Source organism: Pelodiscus sinensis, chromosome 2 (assembly GCF_052426305.1).
Source record: "Pelodiscus sinensis isolate ZL-2025 chromosome 2, ASM5242630v1, whole genome shotgun sequence".
Taxonomy (NCBI): Eukaryota; Metazoa; Chordata; order Testudines; family Trionychidae; genus Pelodiscus; species Pelodiscus sinensis.
The window spans coordinates 161790643-161813558 of NC_143053.1; positions in this window are offsets into that span (position 1 = coordinate 161790643).

A 22916-nucleotide genomic window follows, 5' to 3' on the forward strand; every position below is an offset into this window, starting at 1 on the left:
GTATCTTTAATGAAAGAAACGTAAATGCAAATGTAGATCATATTCCGTTTGTAAACGAACTGATCTATAGTTATGTCTTTTTCTTTTTTTTAATAACAGGGAAACCTTTGATTGCTAAGAATTCTTATAAATTAGGTGAGCTCATGATACCATCTATATGTTTTGTTAGTCTATAAAGTGCGACCAGACCATTTGTTGTTTTTTTAATTTATCCTGTACAGACTAACTCAGCTACCCTTTGAAGAATTCTTATGTCTTCTAAATATGTTATTTATATGTTCACTTTACTTTGCCTTGGTCTTTTATCTTACAACATATAAAATTTTCCATGATTGCTCAGCTGCTACTACAGTGCCCTTATGTAATGAGGAATATTGTGGTGTATATTTAATACAGTGCACTGATGAGTGCACGCGTGCACTGTGTATTCAGACACAAATCTGGAGGCAATCATTTTCTGTGGGAGAGAGGCAAATTACAGGTTTATGGTTGTATTGAACAACTTACTAGGAAGAACCGGATCCTCCTCTTTACAGCCAGCTAGGATTTAGCGAGATCTCTGAAAAACAGGCATACTGGACAGTAGGGGTGTACTGATTAGTACTGACTTATCGTTCCAATATAATAGAATGCCTCTGAATGCATGCTCATAAACTACACTTAATCAATGGGATATGGGATATTAACACACAAACTTTACAGAAATGCTATTCTCTCAGACCATGGGCAACCAATTATATCATTCTGGAGGTGTTGATCTCTTTAACAAAACGGAGGGGGGAAAACCCTAAGAAAAGAAATCCATACTAAAGCACTTTTAGCCTCAGTTTAATGAGCACAAGGGATGAATGCACAGTAAAGCTGGCAAGAACACTTTGAAGGCTCTAATCAGCTAAGAATTTGGATCTAATTCTGGCGCCAGGAAGGCATGTAAAGAGGAGTTTCATCATCTAGCTTCACATAATGGCAGGCAAGAACTGACTGTAACAAATATATCTTTCTTTGTGATGAAAAAATGAAATGTGTTGAATGGACAGTTGTGTGAGGGATTTTTTTACAATGTGAAACCCGAAGGTCATCCAAGAACCTCTCACATGCTATGAAAAGCAGTAGTCTCAACTTGATCTGAGCTGCTGGGTGGCTTCTGCCAACTTCATTGTCTCTTAAGGCATTGAGAAGTCATGATTTCACATCAAGACAATTGCAACACAGAAAATCTGTTGGGTTTTGTTCCACAGCTCATGACTTGGATTTCAGATGGCTGGGATATGGAAAGTTTGCATGGCTGCTCCAGCAGATCAAGTTATAACTCTATTTTCAAGCTGAGGGGTCAGCTCAGAAAACTATAACCAGTTGTTTTAAGGGTGATAAGGATTGGGGAAATCCTTTTTGAGCTTTTACATTTTACCTAATTTAAATAGCTAATTATGATCAGGAGTAAAATTAAATAGTAATATAAAAAGGTCACATAAAGAGCAGTGAAACTGGCCACTCTAATTCCTGGATGAGAAAGATTAATATATTTGACTTAAAATTCTGACTGGAGAAGTTTTAACACAATGTATTCATATTTCTAGATAGGCAAAATTTAACATTGTTAGGAAGACCTCCATAATTTTCAGGGTGAATAAAATATAAACTTACCGGAAATATGGTCCTGAATTGAAATTAATCCCTTTCTTGTGGTTCAAAAAATGCAGTTCGCTTTGTTGTATTGTTTAATTTGTTTCTTTTAATTTTTCTTTACCTGTGCTGTCTTGATTTCCATATCAAAGTGTAAACTAAGGATGGCCATGTTGATGCTATACAGTTTTCTTAACCATATGTTGGTGGTATTCACAAAGCAGCTGCCTGAGTTCTACCACTGGTAGGTATGCACACTGAGCTTCTAGGGTCTCTGGTGACATTCTCACCAAGAGCCCTTGTATTGATACAGAGCTCCAGGCACCATGGACAGGTATCCCATTGGGCAATTCATCTCCATCCAGTTTTTTGGGAATCTTTCACTGCCTAATGGGACGAAAACTAGTCACTGGGAGCATGGACCGTATTTCCCTTGTGTTTGTCCACTCCATAATTTTCATGCTTTTCAAAATCCCACAGATCTGCTCATCCCTCTTTTCTGTCCAACATTTCTAATAGAAACATGCAGCCTGCACAGAGTTGTACTGAGAGCTCTCCAGAGGATTAATGTGACATCCTGGTGCATATAGACCAACTTTACAGCTCTCATTTTTTCCACTTCTTCTTCCTACTATCCTGGGGATGCCATCCCTGTAATTTCAAAGTAAACAGAGCCTCTGCATCAGGCTCATATGTGCATGACTGTCAGGACTAGACTGAAGACAAAAACATCTCCTGGCTCACTATGCAACTGCTTCCTTGTCTCCCAAAATTCCTTCTTTTCCTCGCCCATCTTTTCATTATTGTTAATAGCAGGGGCCTGTGACTTCTACTCTGCCGAAGTTTCAATGGGGGTAAGTGTGGGGGGGGGGGAGGAGGGGTTGTGGGGCCTCTGCTAAGGATGGAATGTGACTGTTCATAAAAGGGACAGATCTGCAACTTAGTACCAGATCGATTGTTTGCCTCCCTGGCCTTCTAGTATGCTGCTGCAGCTCCTTGTCTTTCACACAGCACTCCTGCTGGTCTCCGTTGCAACCATTTTCCTGCGTCCTCTGAGTGTCCACATTTCAAAATCGGCAGGAGAGTGTCTTTCTGATTGACTGGGCAGCTACATTCAGCAGTGGAGAGTCCCTCAGTGTGCTTGTCAAGACAGGCAACCAGAAAAAGGATTTTCAGAAAATCACAGGGCTTTAATGGGCAGGGGCAGCTTCCTGTCCCCCAGTCCCTGGGCCACAGAGCTAACAATGGAGACTAAAGCAGCCAATGTGAGACATTGTGGGCCAGCTGTTGGAGGCCAATAATAGTGGATGTAAGTACCACAATGTCTGCACTCCCACTGCATTGACCTAACTACATCAACTGTGACGCTACGTCACTTAGAAAAGCAGTGTTATTAAATCTGTGTAGTGGGGCACTTACGTTGGTAAGAGTCAAATTTAAATGAATACGCAGCCATAACTGAGGCAACATAAATTGCCTTGTCTCAACCTAACACTCTAGTGTGGGCCAGGCAAAAGATGTATGCAAATTGACTCTCAAAAATGTTTAGGGCCTGATTCTCATTTGGTTATACTGTAGAAAGATACCTTAAAGTGGGTATAAATCATACTTAAATTCACTTTCAGGCCTGTTCATAATGGCAGAGCAAGGTAAAGTGGCAATAGTGTAAACGAGAATTAGGCCTTGATAGCTGCATATTATGGACATAATTCCATTTACACTTATACTGGCTTATACGGATGTGACCCCAGTGGAATGGACCCTGATTTACTTTGATGTGGTAATCAGTTATTAGCTTTAGTAAATATTTGGTGGCATACAAAGCCTGTCACATTCAAAGGAAGAATAATTTCATTTTTAAAATCTCATATGCCAAAAAATCTTATTTTGATATATAAGAACATAACATTTGTAATAAAAGCTCAAGTTCATGATAAAACTCTCATTGACATCAACTGGAAGCTGGAGTAACTAGGGATTGCAATACAAAGCCCTTTCTGTTTTACTCCTAGTTATTGCTCTGGCCACTGCTTCTTCCCTAATTAGCTTCATGGCTCCTACATAAAATTAAATCTTCTTGTCCTCTCTTTCATCACTCAGCCACTTCCTGCTTTCATTTCTTCTCTTCCAATAAGTGATGTCACTTATTGCGCCTGCCTTTTTCACTCCAGCAACGATGCCTGCTACATTTGTGCAGATGCTGGCTTCTTTTATGACCATATCTGCACTTTCTTTCTTGATGCACCATGTTTATGAAGTGCTGTCTGTGCCCATTTAAAAACCTACATCTTCCGCGATATCAAGAAAGCAACCAATTGATATCTAGGCTGAAGGGCAGAGAGAGATGATTCACACATTTTATCTACTGGCAATATATAAAATATACATGTAGATAAAATAATTTATATACAACTGGATCCCTTGGTCCCCAATTTTTATAAGTGGATTGTCCTAGGTTGTCAGCTCTTTGAGTTATACCTTCAGTTGATGTAATATGGTGTATTTCCATTGAAATCAACAGAGCTACGCTGATTTGCACCAGCAGACTATCTAGTTCCATGTCTTTGTTAGATACTACTAAACTTTGCAAACCTTCCTGGAGAATTACACTTGTTGCAGAAGTTTCTTACAAGTGCTTAACAGGGTACAAAAGTTCATTGTCACCAATGTACTTAGAACTGGTCTTAGAGTTTGTCACATCTTAACTACGTAGAAATCTCTTTTTAAAATAGGAATTACAGTGAACTAGCTATTTTTCACTTTTCTTAGCCCCCTCTGTTTCTTTTCTTTGTGTCCTGCATCTGTTACTTTTAGTCATTCATCTGTAAAAATTTGTCCCCTTTGCACGGACTGCTCTTTTACTAACAGACCAAGCAATAACTTTTAATGGAGATAATAAATAAGGAACAGTCATTACTTGGTAAGTTTAAAGTCTGTCTTTGCAGTGAGCTTTAGATCACTACAAAATCAGGTCTTTTGATGTGCAAAATTATCATAACAATACAATATCAAAGGCAAATGACAAATCAAGTAAACTAAGGCAGATTTTACACACCACATACAACCAAAACACCATGACGCTGAAAGCCAAGAGGACATGTAAATGTTTGATTCACTGCTGTGACACAGAGCAGAAGGCAGACTTCCAAAACAATGTGCATGATGTTGAAATTGGTTTCCTGCTGACTGTCCTAAAAGTGATTCATCTAGAGAGTGCTGGGGAAAGGGGGTGGGAAATGTTTCCTGTATAACAAAGAACACAGCAGGACCTGGCTGCCCTCTCTTCAACATCTGATAGGCAAAAAAAGTACAGAAGAGCTCATGAATGACAATAACCATAACTCCCAAAGGTGGTTTGTAAATCGCTTTAATTGAGAAAGTCTGGATAATCTTAGAAAAGATTGTGGTACTTGCAGACATGAAGGTGCTCAGCTATTTTCCTGTGTTTGCTACCCACTAATGAGTCAGGTGATCTGATTTAAAATTCATGCCAGAAAACTGCATATTGAAGTCTATCTGCCTGCGTTAACTGGATCAGATGAACGGGAGAATATTTATATTCCTTCATAGATACAGGAAGAGCTAATTTTTTTCTAAACAGATTACTATCCATCAGCTCCCATTTAGCACCAAATTCAGTGGCTAGATTTTCAAAGGACCTCAGCTTTCAGTCAGATAGAAGCCTGCAGCAGTGTCCTCTGTTCTCAGTTATAAGCTGTAGGATGCTGAGCTCTTTTTGATTATCTCCAATTAAGGGCCTAAATAGGAGCTGAGTACCTTTAAAAATGTGGCCCGAGATATTTTCTTGTTTTCTCCTGTCACATTTTTTTTCATGTCACATTAGGGTAGACGGAAATAGAGGAGAAAGTGCTTCTAATGGTCAAAGGTGGGTGTTGAAAGGTAAAGCTAATGAAATCTGTGCCCAATTCATCCACTGACAAAGTGTAGCCCAGAGCAAGTCACTTTAGCTTCTCTGGGGAAAACTTCCAAATGCGCAAATTGCGTTTAGATGCTTAACTCTCATTGAATTTCGTTGGTCTTTAATTTACGCATCTGAAAGATGGAAAGAAATGGAACTTTCCACAAAGCAAAGGGGGGTTAAATAATGATTATAAATAACACTGGGATGCTTGGATGAAAGTTACTCTGGTATATAAAATAAAAATAAATGATTGATTACAGTGAATCATCCATTTTGAAGCTGTTATACTGTATATTATATAGGTACATGCAACTGCTATGCCAAACAATATATAACACATCTAAACTTGCTGTGTGTGAAAAAAGGTTACTGTAACTGGAGAGATTTTGACACCCTGTTGTAGTATTATTATTTTTTACTTACACTGACTGGGGCTGACATTTATTGTCTAATATGTTTTATTTTGCCCCAAGTTCTCTATAGTGCTCCAAAGTATGCATGCTATTTAACCATCAATATGACATTAAGGCTTGAAAGAATTACTGATAGCTGAGTGAGATGTTGAGTATCAGTCAGTTTTCAACCCAATGAATAATAATTAGCCTGGACAAGCCATAAGCACAGGCTTCCGAGAACCAGAACTGAAACACTGCAAGTACTACACTTGGCTATCCAAGGAGTCATTTTGCCCCAGGAATCTGAGGCAATGCCATGATGACAATGAATGTAAAGATTGGCAAATTCGTGGTATAACAGAAGTGTATAGTAGCCATTATAAGGAATGAATTAGACACTAGTCCTGCAAATACTTAACCACTCATGAGCTTTATTCATATAAGTAGTGACTATAAAGGGTACATCATAGGGATGTGTTATGCAGGAGCTGGGTCTTACTTTAAGCTGTAAGGTTACTCACTCTGCACTGCTCAGATAGGACAATAAGACATAGGAAAAAAGTTAAGCAGGAATAAAAAGTCTCCCATTATTTATAGAAAACCTTTCCAATATTAATTGGCTACAGTGCTGTATAGAATGGGTCAGACCAATAGTCCACCTACCCAGTGCTCTGTCTTCTAACAGTGGGCAATGTCAAATGTTTCAGACAGAATGAACAGAACAGGGTAATTTTTGAGTGATCCTTCCCCTGTCATCCAGTCCCAGCTTCTGATAGGCAAAGGTTAAGGGGCATCTGGAGCATGGGGTTGCAACCCAGTCTTGACCAACAGGCATTGTTGGACCGATCCTCCATGATGTTACCTCAGTCATACTTTTAATCTCAACAACATCCCCTGGTGACAAGTTCCACCAGTGGACTGCGTGTTGTGTGAAGAATACTTTCTTTAGTTCATTTAAACCTGCTGCCTGTTAATTTAATGTTTGCTCTCATTTTTACTTTCCTCAAATTTACCTATCAACAGTTTGAACTCTGTCAGGTATAGTCTATAATCCCCAAACAAAATGCTAACAAGCTTCAGACTCCTTTCAATTCTGCTTTTATGAGAGGTCTTATTGGTTCTCAAGTGTCTTTAACATAATGTTAAAAAATACCACTGCAACTGCAACAATGTTATAGAGATTACTATGGTATCTCTTTGGTGGGCTATATGAATTAATACTGTGTTTATTAGGAAACTTTATCATTATAGCATTTTTTTTCCTCAGATATGCTTTCCTAAGACCTTTTGCTAGTCTGTTAAGAAACAGACTGTGTGGAAATTCCACTCTCTTTTAGCAGTAAAACATGAACCTCTTTGTATGGATTTACATAGCCCTTTCAAAATTCCTTAATGACAATGCTGGATTTTAGGTAGCCAACAAGGAGAAGTTGCTGAAGTTCCCGCCCAGTATTTTATCATAACATATGATGACTCATATATAACAAGACTTTCCAACCTTTTAGGCATATGGTGTGGCACAATCAAGTATCAACAATGTTGTGATTCTTTTTATATTTAAAATTGCTGGCAAGATCCATGGGCTGTTCAATGATTATTTATTATTTATATTGTGCCATAGGCATGCATTGCTCTTTACAGACATGTTAGTTCTTAGATGTGATGGACAAACAGAATGATTCATTATCTTTGATACCCAAAGCCATACATTTGCATGTTCAACTCAGCAATGAATAATTTGAACATGCTCTGAACTATCATAGATAGGGGCAGGTTATGATTAAGTAAGTTATCACTGAATATTGTTAGCAAGAGGATAAATGTTGAGACTAGATTATGAAACCTTTGCTAAAGTTGATGAGCATTTAATCACACAATTAGTTCCATTAATTAATTTTCTGAGTAAGTGCTCACTAAAGGAAGGTTTGCATAATCTAGCATTTTCTTCTCTTTTTTTTTTTTTTTTTTTTTTTTGGAAAAGCTGACTTAAATAAAACAGGTTGAGGCTGTAAGGGGGAAATGTTCTGCAGATTTGAATGCCTTAATGAGAACTCTGAGACCTATCAACTACTTAGCAGCATTTTGTAGACCCTTGAACACTATCAGATTCACCCTTTCCCACTATACTACAGTGATGATGTGTGTTCCTGACTTGATTTGCTGTTCATTGTACTTACCGGTTATAAGGAAAGAAGAAGTGAGCATTTCAGACAACAACATTATTTAGATTAGTCAGAGCTAGACTCTGAGGAACCTCAAAGGGACTTAATGAAGTTAAAGTAATGAGCAGCACAGTAGCAAATTCACTTTTCACAAGACAAATGCACAACAGAAGGAATAACTTGAACTAGTTATATAGGGTTCTTGGCTCTCAGTTAATTGAAATCTGCTCAGGAGAATTGTCTGAACCACCCAATGAAAGTGTCTTCTTAGTGTGTGATGGCAGCCATGCAAACAAAATTTTAGGATGCTGACATATTAAGGAATGGAAAACAAAATGTAGATTGCAAACACTTTTAGATTGCAAACACTTTGGAGAAGGAATTTTATATACTATATGTTTGTACAGCATCTTCTGCAAGGAGAGCTCAATCTGTTTGACCACAGGGGTCTATCATATAATAATTGTTAATTTTAATAATGAAAGTACATAAATCAGTGGTTGGATATCAGTTGAAAAGCTGTGTTCAGTTTTGGGCACCCAAGCTCCAAAAAGATATAATAGCATTTCTGGTCCACTGTGAACCAGAAGATTACTCAGTTCCCACATGAAATTGAGGTACTGTGGTAGAGAATGTCTCTAGTGAAAATTATTCACAAATGTTTCCCTTTTTAAAAGAGAGTAGTTGATAAGAAAAGCTGGAAGGATGGGAAATTTGCCCAATGTGAACAGAAATGTACATCTTGGAAACAATGTATCTCAACCAAGGTTTTGGGGCTTCTTGCCGTACTGTCAGATCTATGTACTCCAGCTAGACATGGTAAAATTCTCTGTTTTTTCTATACAGGGAAGTTTGGCACAAATTTTCTTTAGTCTTGCCAAGGTCCATTTAAAAGGGCTGAGCACCTTAACCATTAGCCTGCAGTGAATTTTGCATTCATAATGAAAACTGAAACCCACTGAGTTTCGAGTGGTTGTGGTTTCACTGTAAATATCATAGACAGATCTAGTCACAACAGCAACAACAATGGCAAAATGCAAAAATGACTCATACTTTCTACGCTTGCATCATATGCCACATCATAAATTTCCTTCCAGTATGCTGCTGCTCTTTCCAGTATGTTGAATTATCACTGTATGGGAAATAGCTGTTTCAGCTGTTGTATGGGAAATAGCATGGAGCTGTTTACTTGTATTCCTAAGGAGACAGTCTGTTCAGAAAGAATTATTAACTTTATTTTACATACAGCTGCTGGTAGGTTTTAAATTGAGGGTCTTTTCATTTTGTTGTTCTCTCATAAACTAGATTGGAGATAATATCTGTTCTGTAATCCTGGAGTGCTTGTAGAATATCAAATGAAGCTCATAGAAACCCCAGAAAGTGTAAGACCTCTGTAACTCTGTTTTTTCATGTCTTGACTCACCTAGCATATGTTAAGCCCCCAAATGAAAGCTCTGTGTGCTCTCCTTATGCTGGCAATGAGAACAGCTACAATATGGCATGTGATGTAGCTACAATGTGGCGTGATATTTTATTTATTTATTTATTTTGAAAAAGTGACCACAAAGCTCTCATGAGATTAAAATCCAATGTCCAGAGCAGTTTTGGACAAGCATCACTATTGACAAATATACCAGGCACAAGACTCACAAAAACACGCTACTGATCAAAGAACAGTGACCCTCACTAATGGTATTAGAAAGAGTACATAGTTAAGTCTGTAAGTCACCAAATCACTGTGATTCTTGTGTAAGGCATTCATAAGACATCAATTTAATGGGGCTTATCTTTCTATTTGAACAGCAAGTAGCTGGAAAAGAACAAATCAAATCTGAGTTCGCTGATACTGCATATGGTACATCTTTCTGTCCTAATAACATGCTGGAGAAATTATCTCCATGGAGCTGAAACAGGCCACTTACCAGAAACAAGACCTCGAGTGAGAAAGCACTCAGTCTGTATTAAAGATTTTAGGTTCATATATTTTTTCGTGTGAATTTGCTACAGGAGCCAAACCAAAAGCCCTAGAGATAGGGCAAGTACAATGTAGGAAAAAACAGTCTAAGAGTCCACACACTACCCTGCCAGCATATTTTGGTTTAGAAGATGACTTCTAGGGCTAAAAAAGTAGTTAAGATTCCTTGGCCCTTTTTCTCTTGGCTGCAACTGTCAACAAGGACTCCAGTTAATGTAAAGAATGGCAGAGGTTTTGTGATGTGAACACATGTCTAATGGGAACTGAAGTGAGACTACCCAAACTCATTTCATGTAAGGCAGCAATTAACCAGTCACTTATTAGTGGCTAGACTGGATTTGAACCACTGATCTTGAGGTGAAAAGTGTGCCCACACATGTCCTCATATGCAGGTGTGCATGCATACCGAGACTCATACACCTACACACTTGCTTATTTCCAACTGAAACTGCTGAAATAAAAAGCTAACCTTGAAAATACGCTCTCTGCTTAGAGTTGTGTAAAATATCCGTTTATCACTGAACCAAAACAAATTGCACTAGTGTTTGAAATAATTCTGCAGACAAACTCAGTGAATGTTACACTCTCCTTTCATGCCATTTTCTGATCACAGCATGTTCTTGAGATGTGTGTGGGAGGTGGGGAAATGTGTTTAATCTTAAACATCAGCAAAAGATGGAGGGAAGAGGGTGAAGTAAATTCATTTTCCCCAGATTGTCTTAGACTTTAATGAAGCTTTTACAAGATCCTGCTCATCTTGTTTGTTTTTTAAGATGAGCTTTCCCCAGCTTCAGCAATGCTATTTTTAATTAGGAATGATTGAGCCATTATCTGTCTTTCATAATATTTTTCATCTGCCCAAACTGTGTCATATTAATTACATCTTTAATTTAATTGAAAATGAAATAGCTAACGTTATTACGTAATGGGTTATTTATTACAGAAAATAATATAAAAGAGAAAAACTCTTTTTGATAGGACCACAGCTATTATCTTCCAATGAAGCTTTTCAGGAAAATCTTTCACGGAAAAACTATGTCAAAGTAAAACAAAAGGGAAACTTATGCTCAAAATAATTAGAACATGGTCTAGCAAACTTTTCCTCAGCCCTTTTCTGGGTCTATATCTGTGTTGTGATGGCACTGCTGAACTTGTTCAAAGATAGGCTGATCACACAAATTACACAGTCTGGTCTACCAGCACCACTTCTTATTAAAAATACCTTTTGGTGCTGGTGGAAACTGATGGATTGACAGAAACAGTGACTGACACTAACTTTAGGTAGCCACATGGCATTGCAGTGGCAGTTCACGGTTCACCTTGCGCACTAGCAATGTGATTCAAGAGTGAGTTATTGGGGTGTATCCGTGGTGTGCAGTTATCAGTGGTGTGTAGCATACAGTTCTACAGTAATAGCATCATCTCTACATACGTGCCTTTTCCATGGCTACACTGGGCAGAAGGTGTCATTTTGTTCTACAAAAAAATATTGGACTTCCTTCAGTGTGACCTCACACATTCCGTGCATGCAAATAGGTTGTGTGGAGGATGCTATCTTGCTCTACAAAATGACATCCTTGGCATATATTCAGGGACCAAATGGCATCATCCCACAGGCTCAGCCAGCCCTAGGGCAGGCACTATATTCCTTGTACAGCATATACAGCTGGTAGGTAACAGGGTATGAGAGATGATGGAGTCTCTATTCTGTTAAGTTCCCACCACTAATGATCTAAATCGCGATATCAGGTGGCTCACACATTATCAACCAACCAAACGATGAAGGTGCCAGTGATTCTTGATGGCTGTGCAGAATCTGGTGTTAGTACTTTTCCTTTCCTAGTGCAAACTAATGGTTCTTATCAGCCTCTTTTAATTATTTAGTCTTTAATATTGGTTGTTTTTTAAGTTTTTCCTGTTACAGACTGGCTCGGCTATCTCTTTGAAAATTATCTACCCACTCGGGGTATGTCTACACTACCCTCCTAGTTCGAACTAGGAGGGTAATGTATGCATACCGCACTTGCTAATGAAGCCCGGGATTTGAATTTCCCGGGCTTCATTAGCATAAGCGGGGAGCCGCCATTTTTAAATCCCCGCTGCTTCGAACCCCGTGTAGCGCGGCTACACGGGGCTCGAACTAGGTAGTTCGGACTAGGGTGCCTATTCCGAACTACCGGTACACCTCGTTTCACGAGGAGTAACGGTAGTTCGGAATAGGACCCTAGTCCGAACTACCTAGTTCGAGCCCCGTGTAGCCGCGCTACACGGGGTTCGAAGCAGCGGGGATTTAAAAATGGCGGCTCCCCGCTTATGCTAATGAAGCCCGGGAAATTCAAATCCCGGGCTTCATTAGCAAGTGCGGTATGCATACATTACCCCGCTAGTTCGAACTAGCGGGGTAGTGTAGACATACCCTGTCTTCCCTCCGCCCCCCCACTCCAGCCTCCTTTCCTTATTTATTCTTGGTTCTGGACTTCTAACACTCCAGTCATCTGAAGAAGTGGGCTGTGCCCACGAAAGCTCATGATGCCATTTACATGTTTTGTTAGTCTTTAAAGTGCTACTAAACTATTTGTTTTTTAAGTGTTTCCTCTTACAGACTAACTCAGCTACCCCTCTGAAACTCATGTCTACTGAGACTGCCTGCAAGTAAGTTCCAATTATGGTTTTGCTTATGTAGTCCACCATACAGTTTGAACTCATTCAATGAAGGTCCAAAGTGCCAGCAGATAAAAATGATTTCTGGTTACTACTGACCTTTGTCTGACTTATATTAGTGAACTGAAGGATAAATATGTTGCAGCCCATTACAAATCTCCTAAGCTAAACACTTCCTCCAGCACCAGCATATCATTGTGCAGGTGGGGAAAATCAAAGACTGCTTGTCTTGACAGGCAAATATAGCAGTTGCTTTTCCCCCAATTGTGTTAGCATAACACATTTGAAAAGCTCTGTTAAGACAGAGTCTAACATGTTAGAAGTAATTTTAATTAGCCATGCTGTAGTCTAGGCTTACCTCAAGTGATATCATGGCCAGCTAATATAGCTTCAAATGCCATTTCTGCCTTACTGGGGCTTTTCAGCCATGTGAGCTAACTGTAATGAGTCAAAATGATCACACACATGTGTTGCCTGTGAAATCAGAGCTAAATTGTCAGTGACAGTCCACTCCTATACAGAAATAGAGGGACATTAATTCAGAGGAACTGCAACACTTCTTTATAAGGACAAAGCGAGATCTGGGAAACTCACCATGGAAGTTAGGATCCTCTGTACCTCATGGAGAACCGCATTTTTGGAGCTCCCTGCATCTTAGGCTACATCTACACTGCCAAGAAAAGACGGAAAAAGATACACAAAATGCAAAGCTCAATTTGCATATCGTTTTCCACTTTTTTTTTCCAAAAGAGGCTTTTCTGAAAACTCCTTTTTGTAGAACAACTTTTATTCCTCTCAGTGAGAGGAATACAGGGATGTGGAAAGAACATGTCTGCTTTTTTGGAAACTGTTCTGAAAAAGCAGATGCATTCCTTGCACACAGCAGAGATTTTCCGGGATGCCTCCGGTATCCTGGAAAAGCTCTGCAGTCTAGACATTGCCTTAGTGAACAGGGAAAATTTGGAAAAGAAGGACATATGTTGTGGGGGACATGTGAGTGTAATGGATCATCAATTATGCAGTTCTACACCCTTTGCTTTCACAGAAGTTGGGGAAGGACATAACTACAAACAGTGCTGTGGTCCTCAGGCTCCGGTAGCAACAATGTAGCATATGTCCTTGGAGGAAAGGATTCTTTCCTAGCAGAAACCACATGCCACATAAGGGAGCTGAATGCAGGGACACAAATTTGGTTCTAAATGCACTGGAAATTGAAAGGATTTCGTGTAGCAGGAGCATGCTTGTTTTCCTTTTTCATATTTTAAAGCTCTTTTCCAAACAACCAGTGAACAAGATAGAACCTCCCACTCTCTGTGGCACTACACTGTGGGGATAGAGGTAGTTTTCTCTTATACATTTTTGGTCTTTACATTTTTGATCCAAACTCAATGATACATTAGCATGAACTTTGCCATTGACTGAGTAAAGTTAGGAATGCTATTTCTTTTGCCCTTCCAGAGGACCTTTCAGAGGACCTCAAGACACCCAGGTGATCTGTGAACACTCTTGCAGATGGAGAAACCAAAGCACAGAAATGCCACATGATTTGCCCAAGGTCATGCAGGCTACATCTAGACAGCGGGGCTATTTCGGGATACTGGAAGTATCCCGAAATAGAAATTCCACATCTTTAAACATGGCCATTGTTTCAAAATATATTTTGAAGTAATGGGCATGCAGTTCCAATATCCCTGGGTATGTCTACACTACAAAGTTAATTCGATCTAACGGACGTTAGTTTGAATTAACTTTGATAGGCGCTACACTAGCACTCCGCTAGTTCGAACTTAATTCGAACTAGCAGAGCGCTTAGTTCGAACTAGGTAAACCTCATTCTACAAGGACTAAGCCTAGTTCGAACTTACTAGTTCGAATTAAGGGCTGTGTAGCCCCTTAATTCGAACTAGTGGGAGGCTAGCCCTCCCCAGGTTTTCCTGGTGGCCACTCTGGCCAACACCAGGGAAACTCTATTGCCACCCTCCTGGCCCCAGACCCCTTAAAGGGGCACGGTCTGGCTACGGTGCCCGTGCCAGGTGCAAGCCTGCCAGCACCCAGCCAGCAGACCCTGCACCTGGCACGGCTCGAGCCAGCCACCCGATGCCCCCCAGCCCTCCGCCTCTTCCCGGGACCAGGCTGGCGGCTCCTGGGATCTTGCCCAGGACTGCAAGAGGCGGGCACCTGCCTGGTCCAGTGCAGACATCGTGGACCTAGTCCACAACCTCCGCACTAGGCACAGGAAAGCGGCAGTCCAGGGCAGGAGAGCTGCCAGCCTGGCCACCCAGGAGCAGGTTTGCATGAAAATCAAGGTGGTCCATTGAGACCCCCGACCCTGAGCCCTGAGCTTACAATGGCCATACTGGGTCAGACCAAAGGTCCATCTAACCCAGTAGCCTGTCTGCCGACAGCGGCCAACCCTAAGGACCCTGGAGGGGATGGACCAAAGACAGTGACCAAGCCATTTCTCTCGTGCCATCCCTCTCCAGCCTTCCACAAACTTTGGGCAGGGATACCATTCCTACCCCCTGGCTCATACCACTCCATGGACCCAACCTCCATGACTTTATCTCACTTCTCTTTAAACTCTGTTCTAGTTCTAGCCTTCACAGCCTCCTGCAGCAAGGAGTTCCACAGGTTGACTCTTTGCTTTGTGAAGAACAACTTTCTGTTATTAGTTTGAAACCTGCTACCCATTCCTTTCCTTTGGTGTCCTCTAGTCCTTCTATTATGGGAACTAATGAAGAACTTTTCTTGATGCACCCTCTCCACCCCACTCGTGCTTTTATAGACTTCTATTATATCCCCCCTCCATCTCCTCTTTTCTAAGCTGAAAAGTCCCAGTCTCTTTAGCCTCTCTTCATATGGAACCTATTCCAAACCCCTCAGCATTGTAGTTGCCCTCCCCTCTCCCACCTTCTCTCTTCCCCTCTCCCACCTCCTTTTCCCAGTCTCCACCAGTTTTGTTCAATAAAAAGAGATTCTATTTTTGAACACAATTGTCCTTTATTTTGTACATCAGGAAGGGGGGCTAGAGAGGGGTAAGTGGAAGGAGGTGAGGGAGGAATGGGGTACGAGCCCCCGATGGGGCTGGCTCTGCGGGCTTCTGGGGGTGAAACCTCTTCTGCAGCCCCCCCAATTGCCCCCTCTCCCCAGATGGCAGCCTGTGGCAAGTGCAGCCGGGCTGATGACCCAGTGCTGTGATGTGCCCAGTGTGGGTAGTCCGGGCAATCCAAGCCAGGACTGCTTTGCAAGCGGGGCACCCCTGAGAACTGTCTGTCCAGGGTGTGGGTTGGGTCCCTTTAAGCAAGCCCTCGGCTAGCCTAAGACAGCATCTCCATGCTCTAAACCCTCATCTGATGCCCTGCCGGCACTGCTTCCGGCCATCCTTAACCCTGGTTCAGGGTCCACTCTGTGTGGACATGCTAGTTCGAATTAGCAAAATGCTAATTCAAACTAGTTTTTTAGTCTGGATGCGTTAGGTCGAATTAGCTTAGTTCAAATTAACTAATTCGAACTAAGTTAGTTCGAATTAGCGCTGTAGTGTAGACATACCCCCTTTAACCGTCGTTCCATGAGGGTTAAGGAATTTGTCAGAATAGCACTTCATTTTAAAATTTGGTGCTGAGTAGATAGCGCCACATTTTGAAATAAGTTATTTCAAAATTACCTTGAAATAAGCTACGCAATTTGCATAGCACAAATTGCGTAGCTTATTTCGAGGTAAGGGTATGGTATTTGCAACCACAGTAGTAGCCGGGAGTCAATTTGAAGGTAGTGATTTTTATTCTTATCCCCTTTCTCTAACAATTGGACTACACATAACACAACAAGATAATTTGAAGCTTTTTCCACATTGTAACAAGAACTAAAGTAGCTAATTACTAATGCCACCTGGGTTTTGTTGTAGAATTCATGGTGTGCTATGGTGCGTAGAGCCTGACATAATGGTCTCTTTTATTTAAATCAGATTAAATTATTCAAATGTATTATGTTACACTGCTGGAGACTCATGCAATGAGAATTGTCTGTGCATATAATATTTATCCAAAGACAGTCTTCACAACTTTATGTTTCTATAGCAAAGGTAGAAAACATTTCAATAAAGAATTTCACGAAGGTTTGGTGTGTTTCACATTGGCTTATGTCCATCTCTTTGCCTCCCAGGATTGAAGCATCAGTTTCCACAGGCAAAAAATGTATCTTTCAAATGTATTATAACTTCACAATGTTTTGAGGGGACATGTAATCAAGTTTCCTTTAATCTGAAACAACAAATGCTATTATTACTACAATACTATAAAAACTGTTTCTTACATGATATTAGGACAAGTAGGAGTCAAATTTGTTTCGGTGACTTAATTATGTATTTTCATATCTAAATATGCTTGGTTTTTTTTGTTAAGATGAACTGCATTTTGTGAATTTGTAATGCTTATTTTTGGAATATTATAATTAAAGCTAAAATTTATTCAAAGCTTCCTTTAGTCAAAAAAAGCAGATTCAATCATACTGAAATGTTTCATGAATTGATATCAGTTTTGACAAACTGTTGATATAAAAATAATAATTGAAAGAAGTTGATTGGCTTGGTTTGAAATGGCTTTTATTTTAAATCTCCTTCATTTGTTTTAAATAGAACATTTAAGAACACACAAAATCCAAATAGACAGTGTTGTTTCGGGTTAAAAAATTTAGTTTGACCAAAAATGATTTTTTTCTGTCTTTTGGTTTTTCCTATTTAAAAAACAAATCACTTGGGGGGGGGGGGGCGTTAATCCAAAATGAGTGTTTTCAATTTTTGAGACTTGTCAGAGAACGAAAAATCAGTAGTTCACACAGGTCTAATTAAACAGGGCTCTAATGTTTGACTCTTGACTTTAACTCCAATGTAATGTCATTTTTTTCTAGGAATTATGATCAAGTGCTAGTTGTACTAGTCAAAATAAAACACGAACCTCTGAAATCTTCACTGCACACTTAATCCAAGTCTAAGCTGGCACTTTTTAAAAACTGTGTTTATTTTCACCTATCTTTGTATTTCATTTCTCTATTGTATTCCATGCAACTCTGTGGTGCTACTTACAAAATGTTCTCCATTAATATTTATAATGAAAAGTTTGTATGAGCCTATCCTACTGCTGTAGGATAGGCATTAACTCTCATTGATTACTCATCAGCTATGGTTGGAAGTCAGCGCCGTGATGCTCAAGTATTACTATACAACAACATGACTGCTCAGGTGATATTTTAGCATGATGTAGAATGGAAAAATAATTATATTCCAGTCTTACAGACATAAAGATTGACATTTTCAGGAGGCTTAGCTGTGTTTTTCCCATTCATTTTAATAGGAGTTGTGTGGCTAAATTTCTTGTTCTGTTTTCAGTATCTAAAATGAAAAGTTCATGCCTCTTCTATAGGATTCAGATAAACATCCACGTTTGAACTTACTTTAATGTAACTGTCAAATTTTCAGAAATTTAAGCAATCAGTATTAAACATTTTATTCATTTTTAAAGTCCACTTTTTCCCCTAGTTTTGGGGTGAAATGTAGCTACACACATGAAAAGACAAATACAAATATAGCAAACTACTAAGGTTTTCATATGCCAATGAAGCAGCTGTTGGTCTTCGGTGAACTGGGTTAGTATTGCCAAATAGCCAAAAAATCATCGTAAACTCAAGTCATATCCTCAAGGTCTTCTCCGTTATTTTAGCCAATTATATTGAGACAAATAAGATGACACCAGAAGACTAGTACAATGAATAATATGTGAGGTGTTTATTTACACTGCATTTATTTGATTTTTCCCCCCTTAGCTTAAGCAGGAAAGGGAGAGTTTTTGGCACAACTAGTACTCTGCCACATCACAAGCATGCATGAGATATCTTTCCTGAATAGAAACTAAGGCTCCCTGCAGTTCCCAGTTAAAATATGTATCTTTGATGAATTGTGGTTTATTTTTCTTTACCAATGTGATACTGGAATGAAACAATATGAGATTGTAACCATTGCTGATATCTATTTTTTCAATCTTTTCTATGATAGCTAGACAAGAAGGACTTTGTGAAGATATTGAATGAAAAACTAAGCTATAGACTTTATGATGCGCTTTGCCGCAACAAACATTCTTCCATCTTTTTATACAGAAAAAAAATCAAGCTAACAAAATGATCCCATTCCAGAGGGTATTAATAGAGTGATGGAAAATGTCCTCAGCAAAACTTCAAGTACCCAATAGTCTTCTAGGTTCAAGTTACATTATAAAAGCAAAAGCAAGCCACATTTGTTGAAAGATTTGCAAATCTTTTGACTGGGCCTGGTTCTAAATAAGCCCAGGCCAATTTTTGGTTTTGCATTCAAGTCATGAGAAATCGACAGTGTGGGGACAATTCTAAGGTGAGCCCATGTGTCACCAGTTTTGACAAAGATTTGGAGGGAGGGTTGCTTTGTTTTGTTTTGCTTTTTTTGGGGGGGGAGAAGCTTTGAACTTTGTTGCTGCTTCAAACACAGAGCTCATCCCTAAATTTGCAAATTAAAGGGAAAGGAAACATTTGCACAAACTCCCAAAAGTCAGAGCCTGTGTCTCATGGCTCTGCTTACAGCACCTGCTAAGCAAAAAACAAACAGTGCCCCAAAAAAGCAGAATAAATTTCAAACCAGAGAATCTTTGATGGTCTAAGAACCACCTTCACTTTCATATACCTGTTCTGAAGCAAGGATACACAAATAGAAAGACCTGACTGACCAACGTATTAATCCAGTTTTATGCCAAAGCAACTCCAATAATGACACACATATAAACTGGGAGTTAAGGCTGTGGTCAATCAGGCATATCTTTTAAAGACAGTCCTGACCAGTAATAGGTTTAGGTTACTTTGGTGAAGATTTTGGATTTACTTTAGTAAAGAGAAAGATCTTGGAGTCATTGTGGATAGTTCTCAGAAAACATCTACTCAGTGTACAGCAACAGTCAAAAAAGCACATAGAATGTTAGGAGTCATTAAAAAAAGGATAGAGAATAAGACAGAAAATATCTCATGCCTTTATATAAAACCATGGTACACCCATCCTGAATACTACATACAGATGTGGTCGCCTCATCTCAAAAAAGATATATTGGCATTGGAAAAGGTTGAGAAAAGGGCAACCAAAATGATTAGAGGTTTGAAGAGAGATTAAAAAGACTTGGACTTTTTCAGCTTAGAAAAGAGGAGACTAAGGGGGGATATGAAAGAGGTCTATAAAATCATGATTGGTGTGGAAAAAGAGAATAAGTAAAAGTTATTTACTTATTCTCATAATATAAGAACTATGGGTCACCAAATGATTTTAATAGGTAGCAGGTTTAAAACAAACAAAAGGAGTTTTTTCTTTACTGAGCACACAGTCAACCTGTGGAACTCCTTGCCAGAGGATGCGGTAAAGGCTAGAACTTTAACATGGTTCAAAAAAGAGCTAGATAGCTTCATGGAGGTTAGGTCCATCAATGGCTATTAGCCAGGATGGGTAGAAATGGTATCCCTAGACTCTGTTTCTCTGGAGGTGGGTGACAGGGGAGGGATCATGTGAGGATTACCTGTTGTGATCTCTTCCTCTGGGCCATCTGGTATTGGCCACTGTCAACAAACAGGATACTATGTTAGATGAGCCTTTGGTCTGATTCAATATGGGTGTTCTTATGATTTGGACCATCATCAATATCATCTCCATCATGGTAAATTCCATAGAGACATAGCCTCTTTACAGTTTGAGCACCACTTGAATTAATTTCTAGCTAGATCTTTATGTTAGTCTGGATGGAACGGAAAATTCACTATTCTTAAAGAATTTATGATACTTTGTGGGAAACAGAGAATTCACTGTGGCTGAAAGGGTTTTTTATATATACAGACACCAATTTAGGCTCTTACACCATATCTTTCACTTTAGTATCCAAATGTGTCTCAGAATGAGATGGAAGCAAGAAGATTCTACCCTTGGCCCCAGATATTTATGTCTGGTGCCATCGTGAAGCTGGGCGCAACAGAACTTCACGATCAGATGGGAGGACAGTTGGCTTACACAAAATGATTTTGTGGACATCTTAGTCTTTATGTGCACATTTTTTGGGGGAACATGATCAGACCTGCTTTCAATGCTGGTGATTCTAAGAGTCAGAATTCTATAGCCAGTATACACCCCTCCCTACTCCTGATGGGCGGTCCCATAAGAACTGCTACTCGAGGACAGAGCAGGAGAAGTGGGGGAGGATTTTAGAGAGATAACAGAAGTGCACTCTTTCACAGCACAGAAGCCTATTCTGTAAGACATCCATGCCTGGGGATTGATAGGGGAATGGTATAAATAGGACTGCTGCACAGCTCCAATCCAGGTGTATCAAGGTTTAGTTCAGCCTATCTGAAGTAGCTCTTGCAGAGAAAATAATCCAGCACTCTTGAGTTCAGGGGGTGGAGGATTTGATTCCTAGCCCCAATATATTTATCCAGCAGCTACAGCGGTAAGCAGGCCCTGGCATAAGTATTTTAGCCCATTTGTACAAAATGTACCTTCCCAGTGCTACAGACCATGTTCATTGGTTTACTGTGGTTAGAAATAGATAATGAAAGAACAAGTATCATCAGGCCTGATGATGGGGGAGGAGGGGAGGAGCAAAGGGAGCAGCTGCTCCAGGGCCCAGTGATTCAAAAGGGCCCAGGACTGCTGCCCCTGCTATTGCAGCAAGAAGCAGTGGCAGGAGACTTGAGCCCTTTAAATCGCTGCAGGAGCTATGAGGGCTGGCAGGGGTGCAGCATCCTTCTGTGAGCAAGCTGGGCCCCCACACTGCACCCCTTGTCCACGGGTATGCTGTCAACTTCCCTGATTATCATGCAATGGATTAACATTAGACATTATATAACCAGATGCAAAATTGTTACCTTTATGAAACCTAACTTAAAAGTTGCCATTGGCATTGAAGGGTTTCAATAAAAAAAAGCAAGTATGCATGAATAATAGCCACTAAAAGAGTATCCCCCTTATTTATGCCTCTGGTCTATAATATCATCAAGTGCCTTGAATCATAGTTGGCAATGCTGGTTGGCTACAAGGAATTCTTTATTTTGCTTCATGAAGAGTCCTTTTTTCTGTCTACTATGCTTCTAATCTCAAGTAATCCAATGATAACCCTCACCTACCTTGTGAAAATATGTAGACTCTGGAAATGTACCCATATTCTGATTAAATTATGAAAAAATCCAGGCTTTACCACTTGGCCTGCCAGCCTAGAGAGATAACATTCAAGGTTCCCATACAAACAACTTCGGCACTCCTTTAAAATATTTAGAGATATCAAAAAGAATCCAGACTACTGTTTAGCTTACGTACATTACTACTGCTAAGGAAGTCAAAGATGACTTGTGTGAACATTTCTAAATGAATTGCATGTTGCCATAATATTCTCAAAGTGACACATTCTTTAAGTGACTTATTTGACCCTTAGAACAACAAAGTGTAAAGGAAGTCAGAAGGTAAATTAGTTGGATACCAAATAGAACAGCTACATAGCTTGTATATTCACTAAAGCATTAGATCACACTGGAAAAAATAAACTTGGGAGAAAAATACTGTGACAGAGGAATACTGATAAGACAAATTGGAAAGTAGAACAAGATGTTGCCGACGTTACCGACATTTTCTCTAGAACAGAGAAAATTCACTTGATATAATTGATCAACTTTATTTATAGAATCATAGTTTTTAAAGTCAGAAGGGACCATCATGATCTTTGTGTGTGTTTGTTCCTTATAGGAACAAAATAGTGGGACTTAAGTGCTTTTCTGAATCAGTGCCTTAGCTATATCCTATATCCAGTTTCTCTGACTGTGAAATTGGTAAAAGTGTTTAGCTAGCTTACACAGGTGTCATACTGCTTGTTTCCTTAAGGTCTAAAAGCATTTTATGATCCTCAAATGAAAGATGCTTTAGAAGTGCAAAGCATTTTTATTTTGCCTGTTAGCCATTTGTTGATCCTAGTCTACTTTTTTCAATGCTCCAGGTCAATCTTATTTAGGTAATTAGTACACAAAAATGATCGCCCGACCTGATGTATTTTTGCTGCCATTGGGCTTTACCCAAGATTATTTGAGGAGAGCAGAAAGCAAGACAATTTTCCCCTCTGGCATGTTTCCAACATATATTT